We start from the raw sequence: 14,158 nt of genomic DNA, 5'->3' as shown, positions 1-14,158 counted from the left end.
GCCAGTAAGGTTTAGTATAAAAAAAATACTAAATATGTGATTTAAAAAAAAACTAATTGTAAGAAAGAGGACAAGATACTTTGGCTAAAAACCAGAACAAGAGAAATTGGGGTATCAGGAAAATATTTGGGAAAAAAGAAAAACAATACAGAAAAGAATAGAGCTTCCTTCCAGGCGAGGAAGGGTTTCTGACAGATGATAAGAAGAGATAGAAAAGTACCAGTCATCAGCAAGAGAGCGTCCCTGAAAAGAGGCACTCCCACGTATTTGTGTCTTTCCACAATGCTGGGTTTATTACGGGAGACCTCCCCAAGAACCCAACAGTGACATGCAGGTTACATACAGAGGGGGGAGCTGCGCTGCATGCTAGAGGAGAGCAGACTGAAGTCCCTGTCAACGGCAGCGTCCACAGGTGGAGATGCAGGAATTGGTCTCAAACCAGGTGGGCAAAGTGGTGGCATGTGTCCCGTGGAGCTCAAGCATTGGGTGATCAAAGCTCTGAGTTCTTACAGTCCACCAGGGGTGAGGATCCTACTTATGTCGGTGTCCAGAAGAATCTTTACCCAACTCTCTAGACTGTGGTTTTGTGTGTTCTGGGCCCCTCCTAAGAGCGTCCCATTACACCCGTTATGTCAGTCTTGACATGCACTTGACATTACTGTCATGGGTGACAGTGACTCGATGTTGAACTGTCAAAGGTGTCCCAAAAGCCTGCTCTGCTCTTGAACTACACAGTAATCTGTGTATATGAGTAGGTGGGTGAGGGAAAAGGGGCAAGAGGAGGTGGTTGTAGCTGAGCAGATGAAAGATTGAGCAACCTTGCAATGATGTTCTTGCCCCAAGTACGTACTAGAATAATATCACTCTATACCAGTGATCTCATAGAAATGGAGTCAATACTGGAAGCCTTAGCTTTTATCTGAATGAATAGCTCCTGCCCCTCGGGCCTCAGTTAGCTGTACTTACTTCTGATTCTTTTGAAGATTTTACTCCATCAAGCTACCACCTTGGCTGGGGCCTCCCAGAAGAAATAAGGCCTATGCACATCCTTAAATTGTGCTTGGTGCTTGTCTGACTTACTCTCATCTCGCCGTGTCCCAGGACAGATGTGAACTCAGAAAAGGGGGTGGAGTCCTGAGCACTTAATGTGGTGGCATAACAAAGAACCCTTTGAGGCTGATGGAGCTGGCCTGATTCATCCCCTCCCAGGATCTCTCAGTCTTTCACAGGAGCTGGGACAGTGGCTAACGGCTCCCTTTTACATGACAGTGCAATAATGTGCAAATATAGGGACCATCTTGCACAGAGGAAAGGATATGAAGGCCAAAGGTCTTGTCAGCTATCATGTACTCTTTGGAACATGGAGAAACACTGGTCTTTGTGGTGGCCTCTCTCCTGATTGGAACTGTGCAGGCCTGGACAGCTGTTGGGCTGTTAAGGCTCTGAGCAATACAGGCCCCACTGAATTCTTAATTAACACCAGCGTAGTGTAGCCCTTGATATGTGCTGGTTTGGGGTTTTAGACATCTGGTAGAAAGAAAACAGAATTATCATTTTGAACAATTTACTGTGTTGAAAATTATTTTATCAATGAAAGAGTAACTTTCTCCATTAATTAACTGAAATTTGTACTTTTTTATATAGTTGGTCAGCTATGCTAGTGCCTGATTCCCCCCCCCCCTCCCCATTAATACTGAATTAGGTACTCAGGGGAGAGAGGTACAGAAGGATTGGATGGCTCGCTGATAGTAGAATTTGGGGCTGTCTGCTCAGAAACCTTCTGATCCACAGAGGTAGACCTGGTTACAAAACAGGTTAGGTTTCACTGGGTGGCTTCTCTCCACACCAGAGTTGGGGAGAGAGTAAGAAGTAAGGGGCAGCAGATAGGACTCTGCATGTGACCAAACTGTTACTGAGGAGTTACTGAGAAGTTGTCTCCAGATATAAAATAATTTAAACCAGAGACACTGATAAAAGCAAAGAGTTGCACTGCTACTCTGTAGAGAGCGAGAACACTGAGATAGGGTCCCAGGTTCTGTGTGCTGAATGTGAGGCTTTGGGGGTTTTCTGGCTTGAGAACTGGGAAGTTGCTGGGTTTAACCAATCAGGTAGCAGGTTAGCAGGCTTCTTTTGGAGGTAGGGGAAACAGATGTCCAGGTAAACAGACACTGATGTCTGAGTATATGTCAGCGAAGCAAAGTATTCTGGGATTGTACAACACTTATTATGGGATGCAGGAAAGGATTTTTTCAGACAAGTGTTGAGTTTGTGTCTGTGACTTGTGAATTGATTTTAGATCTGAAAAGCAAACCTAAAAGAAGCCAGGGTAGTTACTGGACCATTGTTTTGTCCTGCCTATTGATAACAGCCATAATTCTGGCTGGGCTTGGCTCCATGGGTTATTTGTTCTGGTAGGACTTGACTCCATGAAACAATTTTGGGGACTATTTTAGCCTACCTGTTTCAAATCTTGTAACATATGAGCAGTGCAATGTCTGTGAGAACTGGAGATGAGCATGTTGGCTCAGTGTGAGGGTTCTACCTTCATATTGCACATAATAGGTCTCCAGTGTTTGTCAAATGACTTGAACTAGTAAATGGGTCAATAGATGAATACAGACATGCAAAAAGCATTAGAGTCCTATCTTTCCATTAGGTTCCAGTTCTTTTCTGCTTCTTACCCCCAGCTGACCTCAATTAACTCCACGAGATCCTGGGAACCTTACATACAACCCAGACCATCCTATACTGGTTTCTGTTGCAAATTGTAACCACTAATAATAATAATGGGAAATTTGGAGTTTTCTTTAAGACAAACAAGAAAAAAATCTATAGAACATATTCTTCTTTTTATATGTGTATATGTGTATATGTATAAATATGCCCAAATGAAATGGCTAAATTAATCAACACCCCTGAACTTTCTTTATACTGTATCTAGAATAAAGCAATTAGCCAAAATGATGTGAATTTTTAAGAAGTAATGCTTTCTAGGAATTATGTTAATGATTTGTTAGTAAATCACCAGAAGGTATACTGTTGCTAGCAAAGAGAGCTCAAGATAGGCACTTTGGGAAGTCATATACTTTTCACGCTGTGCCATTGAAAAAAAGTTTGGCAGCTCTTTAACGAAGTGTATTTAGAGGTGGTGGCACATTATTTTGACTCCTTTAGTGCAGGCAGCTCTCCAGTCTGAGGAATAGGGTGACTGAGGAGGCTGGTAACACAAGTTTTGGAAGAAAAACAACACTTAGCTGTAAAATAGCAGTGAGGCCTTTTTCCATGAGTTGGCCCTGAATGCAGACCCACAAAGAGTAGGTGTCAATATGGATAGACTACTGGTGAAAATAACATACCAAATTAAAATGTCTACCAGGTAGTAACTGACAGTAGGCATCCCCACACTTGGCTGCCCTCTGTGGATGGGGCCTTAATATCCTTCTCACTTCAAGCACAATGCTGGCATGTCCCAGGTATTCAACAGGCACTGGGTGATTAAGCCAAATTCCTCATAACAGCTTCATTGTTTGAACCCTTATTAGTACCAGGTGCTTTATATATATTTCTCACTGTCAACACTCTTCTGTTTAATCCCATTTTAAATGTTAGGATACTGGGACTTAGAGAACTTAAGGAACTTGACCCAATCACACTGCTAATAAGTGGCAGAGGATGAAAACTGAGGTTGCCTTAACCTGAAACCCACTATACTATACTATACTATACTATACTATACTATACTATACTATACTATACTATACTATACTATACTATACTACCTCTCTCTCCTCGGCCATCTATGGGGACCAGTGAGAATGGCACGGAGCATTTTGCCCTTTACCTGACTTAATTACCAATTGTAAAGACTCTCCATAAAATAATATTGATCTGAATAAAATGTTCTTCTAAATAGCATCAATTGCCTAGAAAATGAGGTTAAAGGATCATAAATGGTTCAAAAAATTGTATGTAAGTATTTTTACAATGTAGAAATGCATGGATTTCTAGCTGTCACTTTCACTTCGTATTTTCAGAATGTGTGAGAGGGCAGTGTATCTTCCCAGCACTCTTCTCCCCATCTCTCAGCTGTTCATGTGGGTTTCCCTGGCTCGTATCATAGTTCCCCATTCTCCCACATGCCCTAACAAAGGGCACTTCTGCCGCCCACTGAACTGAAGTTCACTACTAAAAAGCTAATAGATTTGAGGGAATAGCAGAGGGGTTAGTTATTTTTTAAGTTAGTGTGGAGAAAAAGAAATAGAGCAGGTTCATCCCAGCTGCTTGATTTCTAGTCAGCATGCTGCTTGAGTCCCTTGGTTGAACACATTTCAGCTATCCTGTGCCTAAGGAGAAAAACACCACTCCTGCCTCACGTCGCTATGGTAACTGATGCTCAGTAGGCAGTTGGAGTTTCATTTAACATAACTGGCTTTTAGAAGTTAAGGGAATCATAAATGCCTTCAGACTCAGTGATTCTAATTCTGGGAATATATCCAAAGAAACCTGAAACACTAATTTGAAAGAATATATGCACCCCCTCTGTTCACTACAGCAGTATTTACAATAGCCAGGATTTGGAATCAGCCCAAGTCCCCATCAGTAGATGAACGTATAAAGACGCTGTTGTACATTTACACAATGGAGTACTACTTGGCCATAAAAAAGAAGAAAATTTTACCTTTTGTGACAGCATGGATGGACCTGGAATGTATATGCTAAGTGAAATAAACAAGTCAGGAAAGACAAGTGCCACAGAGGAAAGTTCAGTGTGTTCTGTGGCTCGCTAAATTCAAATCCGTGACCAAAGTGCAACGTGAATATCGGCACGTTTATAACGAAGCACCACCACATAGGAATAACATTACTCGGTGGGATAAGCAGTTGAAGGAAACCAGCTGTTTGGTGGAGAAACCCCGTTCTGGTAGGCCATCAGTCAGTGACGAGTCTGTAGAGGCTATACGGGATAGCTACCTAAGGAGCCCTAAAAAATCTGTGCGTGAGCCCACATCGAACTGCACTGAATAGGTATGAAACTGGGAGAGTTTTCCTTTTATTTGGTGCAGAGTTCACATTTCTATCATCTTTTGTTGCTTTCCTGTGACTGGTCAAAAGTGCACCATGACTTTACGGACACACTGTATATGGAATCTAATGAACATAATAAACTAACAAACAAAGCAGAAAGAGACTCGCAGACACAGAGAACTGAATGACAGCTGTCAAAGGGAGGGGCATTGGGAAACTGGGTGAAAGAGTGAAGGGATAAGTGGGGGGAAAAAAGCAAAAAAGAGAAACAGACAACAGTATGGTACTTGCCACAGGGGTTGGGGCCGGAAAAGGTCCAAGTGAGGATAAATGGTGGCCCAAAGAGACTCGACTCTGGGTGGCAAGCGCAAAATGTAGTGTGCAGATGATGTATTATAGAGTTGTACACTTGAAACCTGTATGCTTTTATTAACCTGTATGCTTTTATTAACCGATGTCAGCCCAATAAATTCAATAAAAAAATAACTTGAGGAGAAGGTATGCTTTCATGTAAGAGAAAGAGAAATACAAGGAGTTTAATTAATGTGTCTCATTTTAACTTAGGGCTACAGGTCACTTTCACTATTTGACCATAACATGTGTAGTTCCATTTTATATCTGTGTCAGATCTAAAACATCAAAGGATGAAATATTTCTCTCATATGTGTGAAGTGCACAAAGTGGGCAGAAAAGGAGAGACAGGGGTTGTGTTAAACCCTTTGCAAAAGGTTTTTCACTTTATAAAACCATCTCGGCTTCAGAATGTATAGAAGAATTGCCTTCTCTTCTTGCATCCACAAAGGAGGCCTGAGAGATGGGTTGCTAGGCAACCTCACACGATGACTGGGGCGCTTTGAAATTAACATAGCTGACCTCCCCATCATCTCTGCAGCGTTGCTATTCAAAACCATTTCGTGAGGCTGTAGGACTCAAGAAAATAGATATAAAATGTAAATACAAAACTAAAGAATAGTGGAAATAAATCTTTTTCAAGCAAAGACCAGGATTCACTCAATTAAAAAAAAGGCAGCAGTTTGAAAGAGCAGGTTGAGGAGGAAATGGTATTAGTTGCTATAAACCAGAAACTTGTATTTTAAATAATCTAAGAAGGAGAAAATTTTCCTAAATTTTGAGAAAGGTTTATAACTGTCATGTAAATGATCACAGCAAGGGTCTAAAAATACTTAAGGGGAAACAAAAAAATAAATTTGTTTATGAACTATAGATCTCTCACATATTTTTAACAAGAAGCTCAACTGTGAATCCTCAGCACATGATGTTTTCCTTCAGTTCTGAACTCCTACTCTCTTTCCTGCCACTACATCATCAATATTACTGGCCTGTGTGGGAAGGGGCGGCATTTATTTTGCAAGTAGATGAGTATTGGGGAAGAAACTGCAATTCTGAAACTATTTTAGATGGATTCCAGTATTGAAGAATTGAACAAATATATTGAGGTTGTTGGGACTCAGGGTCTCACTGTGGAAGAGGGGACAAATGAAAACTGGGAGAAAGCAAGAAAAACCCTAATGATGATAAATTGACATTGGTGTAATTTTTTGATTTCTAAAATGATCACTGGCCGAATAGCTCAGTTGGTTGGAGCACCATCCCTATTTGCCAAGGTTGTGCGCTCTATTTCTGGTCAGGGCACATACAGGAATAAACCAATGAACGTGTAAGTAAGTGGAACAACAAATGGATGTTTCTCTCTTTCTCTCAAATCAGTCAATCAATCAATCAATCAATCAATAAAATGTGTCAGTATGTGTGTATTTATATGTGTGTATCATGTGTCTGTGCACACATATATGTATATGTACATATGTGGATGAAAGTCTGTATACATGCATGTTTTCTATTTGCTGAAAAGGTTTAGATGCAATAGACCCTAGTAGCAATGAGCATACTTAGCACTAAGGTCTTGATCTCTAATAATATTCCATCACTAAAGGGAACCAGGGTTCCTCAGACAAATGGCTGATTCCAAGGCTGGAGCAGGGTGTTACTAAGTTGAACCTGGGACATCTTGTTAAGCTAGAAAGTAGAATAGTGTGTATATATATGTATATACATACACACACACATATGGGGGCAGTCATAAGGACACCAGGAGCCAGCTTGAACATCTGTTGAACAAATCTAAAACAATTTAAGCACCAAAATAACTAAGGATTTCATAAATGATGAACCATTGGAAAAAAACAGGAATTTATAAAATCATAGGATAGTAAACAATAAATATATAAAAAATAAGTAATAATAGAAAATAAGGAAGGGAAGGGCTCTTGTTTATAATAAAATACTGAGCGGCTGGATGGTCGGCTCATGTGGAGAAAATGTTGATGTTAGCATATTGTCCTTTTTAACCATCATGGTAAGATTAGAGTAAGAAAGAGTCATGTTAATCCAGTGTCAATTTTTGAAGAGGAGCATAATACAAAGGTGGGGAAAAGTAGGTTTACAGTTGTAATATAGATAAAGAATACAAGAATTAAGAAACAGTAATACCAGAATAAACGTTGTCTTTGACATACGACTGTAAATATACTTTTGTTCACCCCTGTATTTGTATGATTCAAGTGTCTCTTCACAGATTGGTTATTACTTGCAAGGTAAAAAATAACTGTATAGTGAAAAAATTGACTGAGTAATCAAAATCAGTGTCATCAATGAGGGCACATGGATATTGTATGCCTCCAGTTGTGATATCATGAGGACACAACATCACTATATATATAGTATTATGGCCAGGTATTCTCAACTCAGATGGAATCATGAAGAAAACCCAAATCATAAGACAAACCCAAAGCAGAAAAACATTTTAGTAATAATATGTATAATAAAAAAAGGTGGGAATGGAAAACTGTATTCTTCAATAATAGCTATGTTATAAAGGACAGAGGCTGTGGAATTGCTCCAGCTTAAACAAGACAGAAAGAGACATTACAAGCGAGTGCGATGTGCAATACCTGCTCCCAGAGTGGAACTTGGCTGGAGGAAAAGAGGCTATAAAAAGGACAGTATTGGGTCCGAGCAGTTTGGGCGGCGGCGGGAGAAGCGGCAGTGGCCAGGCAGCCCAGGTTCACGATGACACCCAGCACGCGCCCGCCCCGCCGCCACGATGCCTGAAGGAAGGTCAGCTCCGCCCGGGGCTCGGCGAAGGAGGAGCCCAAGAGGAGATCAGCGAGGTTGTCAGCTCTCCCTGCTCCCGCAAAAGTGGAAACGAAACCCAAAAAGGCGGCCGGAAAGAAGATATCTGCAGACAAAAACGTGCAAACAAGAGGGAAAAGGGGAGCAAAGGGAAAACAGGCCGAAGTGGCTAACCAGGAACCTAAAGAAGATCTGCCTGCGGAAAACGGAGGAAATAACAGGAGAAGAGCCCAGCCTCAGAGGAAGCAGGAGAGAGAGAACCAAGTCTGATTAATGTCACACACCACGTCTTATCAGCGGTCCCTGTCTTCCTTCTTGCACAATCCAGAGGAATATTTTTTATCAACTATTTTGTAAATGCAAGTTTTTTAGTAGCTCTAGAAACATTTTTGAGAAGAAGGGAATTACACATACTCTCATTTTTTTAAAAGTATAAATGCTTTTTTTGGTTTTTGTTTTTCAGACACACAGAGAGAGAGAGAGAGAGAGAGAGAGAGAGAGAGAGACAGGAACAGAGAGAGATGGGAAGCATCACTCATCAGTTTCTCGTTGCGACACCTTAGTTGTTCATTGATTGCTTTCTCATATGTGCCTTGACCGTGGGCCTTCAGCAGACCAATTAAACTCTTGCTCGAGCCAGTGACCTTGGGTCCAAGCTGGTGAACTTTTGCTCAAACCAGATGAGCCTGTGCTCAAACTAGCGACCTCAGGGTCTCGAACCTGGGTCCTCCGCATCCCAGTCTGACTCTCTATCCACTGCACCCCCGCCTGGTCAGGATAAATGCTTTTTTTAAGAGCTGAAATCATTTGCTGGTTGTTTATTTTTTGGTACAACCAGAAAATAGTGAGATATGAATATGGGAGGTTTTGATTGTCTTGGGTGTCAGCTTAACATTCCATAGATGGGGGTAGTTTTTATATCCCATAACACAAAGCGTACTAAATGGCAATTTGGAGTCAGTTCTCCATTTAATGTCTTGAACATTTGAAATTACTTCTATTCACATGGTTTTGGTAGGATTGTTTCCTAAAGAAAACCACTCCTTGATCTTGGCTCTCCCTGACAGAAGTTTGTGCGCTCTGTAACATCTCTGGTGTGGTAGTCCAGTGTTCCTAGTAACTGTTAATGTGCTGTGAAAGATTGAGAATTTGATTATGTAGTACAGATGATATTAAATTGTGAATTAGTGGGACTGATGTGACAGTGTGTCAACATTTGAAGATACTGGTACTTGATACTCTATCAAGGAAAATTAGCCCCAAATTTTAAGCTGGCAAGTCACTGGAACAACTGTTTAGAAAAGTATCACAACTACATGACTTTATATTTTTGGTACATATGTTAAGAATTGTATAGAAATTGAAATGTCTGTGTACTTATCCCCAAAGAGCCAATAAAATCTGAATTATGAAAGAAAAATAAAAGAACAGTATTAGACCAATTGGCAGTAAAGAGTGATAGATAAAAATTACTGTATCTATGGTAAACTTACTGAAGCTCATAACTGTACTATGGTTACAGTCATCCCTTACCATACCATGGTTCACTTTTCGTAGTCTCACTGCATCGCGAATTTTTAAATTGTATATCTCTAATTTTGTATTGCGCATATTTTGCTATATTGCGGGATTTTGCGGTATATAGGTATCTTTATATACTTAGTATTTTAATTATTTTTGTGGTAAAATAAGCATTTTCTAGACTAAAAAATTGAAAACAATATAAAAAACATAAATCAAGGCCCTGGCCGGTTGGCTCAGTGGTAGAGTGTTGGCCTGGCGTGCGGAGGACCCGGGTTCGTTTCCCGGCCAGGGCACACAGGAGAAGCGCCCATCTGCTTCCCCCCCCCTTCCTCTCTGTCTCTCTCTTCCCCTCCCGCAGCCAAGGCTCCAATGGAGCAAAGATGGCCGGGCGCTGGGGATGGCTCCTTGGCCTCTGCCCCAGGCGCTAGAGTAGCTCTGTTCGTGGCAGAGCGACGCCCCAGAGGGGCAGAGCATCGCGCCCTGGTGGGCAGAGCATCTCCCCTGGTGGGCGTGCTGGGTGGATCCCTGTCGGGCGCATGTGGGAGTTTGTCTGACTGTCTCTCCCCGTTTCCAGCTTCAGAAAAATACAAAAAAACAAATAAACAAACAAACAAAACATAAATTAAAATATATTAAAAGAATATTAAATCAAAATAAAGCCTTAAAATATATAAATAATAAAATAAATATAAGGTATCTACTTTGTGGATTTTCGTCTATTGTGGGAGGTTCTGGAACCTAACCCCCGTGATAGACAAGGGACCACTGCCTATTGGAGGATATCCCTATTTTTAGGACCTATACACTGAAATATTCAAGAGTACAGAGGTGTGTATGATGTATGCAACTTACACTCAAAATGTTCAGGAAAAAAATTTAAGTATAGGCCCTGGCCAGTTGGCACAGTGGTAGAGCATCAGCCTGGCATGCAGGAGTCCTGGGCACACAGGAGAGGCACCCATCTGCTTCTCCACCCCTCCCCCTCTCCTTTCTCTCTGTCTTTCTCTTCCCCTCCTGCAGCCAAGGCTCCATTGGAGCAAAGTTGGCCTGGGCGCTGAGGATGGCTCTGTGGCCTCTGCCTCAGGCGCTAGATTCTGGTTGCAACAGAGCAATGCCCCAGATGGGCGGAGCATTGCCCCCTGGTGGGCATGCTGAGTGGATCGCGGTTGGGTGCATGTGGGGTCTGTCTGATTGCCTCCCCGTTTCCAACTTCAGAAAAAAAAATTTTTTAAGTATAGGTGTTTTATATCTATATGTGTGTGCATAAATGTGTATACCACAATCTGTATATATATACATAGAGAAGGCACAGATGATAAAGCAAATGAGCTAAAGTATTAGCCATGCTTTAGTATGTATCTGGGTAAATGACATGTGGGTGCTCTCTGTACTTCTATACTTTTCCTGTTCATGCAACTTCTGTTAAGTGTGAAATGATTTCCAAATGAAACTTTTAAAATATGAACCAAAAAAAATTTTCTCTCTTCTTGTAGCAAAAAAAAATTTATTGGAACTAAAATAATGAATGTTTATATTTTAAGAAATCTATGAAAACAATAACCAACACATACAAAAACTGGTGTTACACTTTCTAAGAGACAGTAGTAGAATTATGTGTTTAGCAGAAAGAAGTGACATCAGGAGCTAGATCCATTTCAGTCCCATTTATTCTCCTTGCCTCTTTCTGTGGTCTGTTTTCAATCATTTTAAATTTGCTCTTGGGTGTTCTCAAAATCCTGAATTTTCCTGTATTCCCACACCTGCCTCAAACCATCCTTGCAGGTTGTGACTTAAGTTTATGTGAAAAATTGGCCAGTAATTTTTCTAGAAATTATATAGCAGGGAGAAGTTTTCATTTATCAACTAGAGTCGCTTCAGATATTTAAACTGTTTGAAACGAGCATTGATATAACTGCTTAGTATTTTAGCATTCTTTCTTTTCAATGTTCTTAAGCTTAGTGTATTTTTTAAAGAAAAGTATAATCTCTGAAACAAAACCTATAACACTGACTCATTATAAAGTGAGGATACTACAGAATACTTCACAGCTCTGCTGTTCCTGTTTCATGTATTATTTTTAAGGCTCTTACATCATTTACCCATTAAAAATAAAACTAGCCTGCGTTTGGCAGAAACTGAAATAGTAATTACCTTCTTAAAATACCCTACTGTTTGTTTAAAACAGATTTCTTCTACATTGCCAAAAGAATTTGTTTGAAGAAAGATAAAAATAACATACACACTATTTAAAAACAGCCTGCTTTCAAGACTGCCATAGAGTCTAAGGTTATACCACTCGGAAGGAAGACATTTGGAACCTGCTCATTACTCAGCTTTCCTCATTTATGGGATCAAATTGCTTTTTTGGGCAGTGTGCCAGACTCATTTCTGTGCACTGTAAGGCTGACTGCAGAGTGAAGCATTTGTCTAGAAACATCTGGTTCTTAAGAAGAGTATTAAAAGGTGGGTAGCACTTTTTTTCCCCCTCATAACTATGATTTATTATGTTACAGTAACCCCCCTCTAATCTGGCCGGCAGACTCTCAGCAACCACAACCAGGAACCTGGAAGGTAAGTGAAAAATATTTCAGCGACCAAGGCAAATACAGGCCCCGAAATTCCATGCATATGAAGGAGTGGCAGTACCCTCAGGTCAAAGTCCGTTTTATTTATTATAAAACTATTGAAGCCTATTAGCATAAGGGCTCCTGAGGCTACTTTTATATGTAATGCTCTTTCTGCAGTTTTGTTCCTTTGCTCCCTTGACAAAAATCACATATCCGTCAGAACTCTAATTCTTCTAAATACCACCTGGATCCCAGCCCTTTCCTACCCAGGTTTTCCTCTCTTCTATTTCTTATACCTTCAGTTCCCGTTGGCTTTCCATAAATATTCTACGATGCTCAAGTAGCCTCCATCTTAAAAAACAAAACAAAGAAACTTTTTTTTTTTTTTGTATTTTTCTGAAGCTGGAAACGGGGAGAGACAGTCAGACAGACTCCCGCATGCGCCCGACCAGGATCCACCCGGCACGCCCACCAGGGGCGACGCTCTGCCTACCAAGGGGCGATGCTCTGGCCCTCAGGGGCGTCGCTCTGCCGCGACCAGAGCCACTCTAGCGCCTGGGGCAGAGGCCAAGGAGCCATCCCCAGCGCCTGGGCCATCTTTGCTCCAATGGAGCCTTGGCTGCGGGAGGGGAAGAGAGAGACAGAGAGGAAGGAGGGAGTGGAGAAGCAAATGGGCGCTTCTCCTATGTGTCCTGGCCGGGAATCGAACCCAGGTCCTCCGCACGCCAGGCCAACGCTCTACCGCTGAGCCAACCGGCCAGGGTGAAACTTTTTAAAAAATGAATTTATTGGGGTGACACTGAATAACATAAATACAGGTTTCAGGTGCCCAATTCTACAACACATCTCTGAAAGAAACTTTTTTCTTTTTGCGTGAGAGAGAGAGAGAGACAGAGAGACAGAGAGAAAGAGAAAGAGATGAAATTGATTGAGAGACAGAAAGGGAGATGACAAGCAGCAACTCAGTACTCGCAGTTGTGTCATGTTAGTTGTTCATTGATTGCTTCTCATAGGACTGGGGGGGGGGCTCAAGCCAGCAACCTTTGGGCTGAAGCTGGTGACCTCAGGGTTTGAACCTGGGTCCTCAGTGTCCCAGGTCTATGCTTTATCCACTGCACCACCACAGGTCAGGCAAAACCTCTTGCATTTCTTGGTAGCCATTGCTCTATTTCTCCCACCCTGCAGCCCTTACTCTCCACATCTGTCTACACTGTCCCCGGTTTCTTCACTTCCATTCATAAGGCTCTCACTAACCTACAAGAAAAACGTGCAAATTAGAAATGGGGCTCCCCCTCCTCTAAGGGGAGGCAGCTGCAGGGGGCACGGCTCAGAGTGTTGGGTTCCAGCTTCCTTCTCCTCCGGCTCAGCTGGGACACTCCATTCGAAACACACACTGTGCAATCACACATTGTGGCCCTGTGTGATTCCAGTTGTTTCTACTGGCTTATTAATTAAATTTGGAAGTCATCATTAGAACTGTTACTAGTATAAATGGACTAAAAATGGAGAGAACGGTTTTGCTTTTTTTCCTTTTTCTCTGTAGTTTCTGGACTGCACTCTTTACTGCTTTTGACAAGAGGAACCAGTGTCTCGCCTTAGTGGTCTCATGTTCTCAGGTCACTACTGCTATTATCACTCCTATTACCATTTTCTGGCAGAGTCTAGCGTCTTCTTTCTGAATCTTTTTCTCTGAAAACTGAAGTAAATGATACTACATTTTGCTTAAATAATAAAGTGTGGGTGTTAGAAGTTGAATGTTACCTTTTGTTTAGCTTATTTTTCTATTTACTTTTACTCAGCAAAACAGCTTTAAAAAGTCAGTTTGAGAAGCCTAGTCTGTAAAGAAAATAGGGAAAGGTTAACCCCTTATTTTTAGTATTTTCATTGCA

The 14,158-nt window shown here is 41.3% G+C and overlaps 1 pseudogene; it reads left to right on the top strand.

Annotated features, from left to right (window-relative positions):
• The first annotated feature begins 363 nt into the window (after positions 1-363).
• On the top strand, positions 364-13,868 carry LOC136306498 (non-histone chromosomal protein HMG-14-like; annotated as a pseudogene).
• The last annotated feature ends 290 nt before the right edge of the window (positions 13,869-14,158 follow it).

The sequence above is a fragment of the Saccopteryx bilineata genome, chromosome 5 (assembly GCF_036850765.1).
Source record: "Saccopteryx bilineata isolate mSacBil1 chromosome 5, mSacBil1_pri_phased_curated, whole genome shotgun sequence".
Lineage (NCBI taxonomy): Eukaryota > Metazoa > Chordata > Mammalia > Chiroptera > Emballonuridae > Saccopteryx > Saccopteryx bilineata.
Note: the sequence above shows the minus strand (reverse complement) of the source record. Positions and strands in the feature narration are given on the sequence as shown.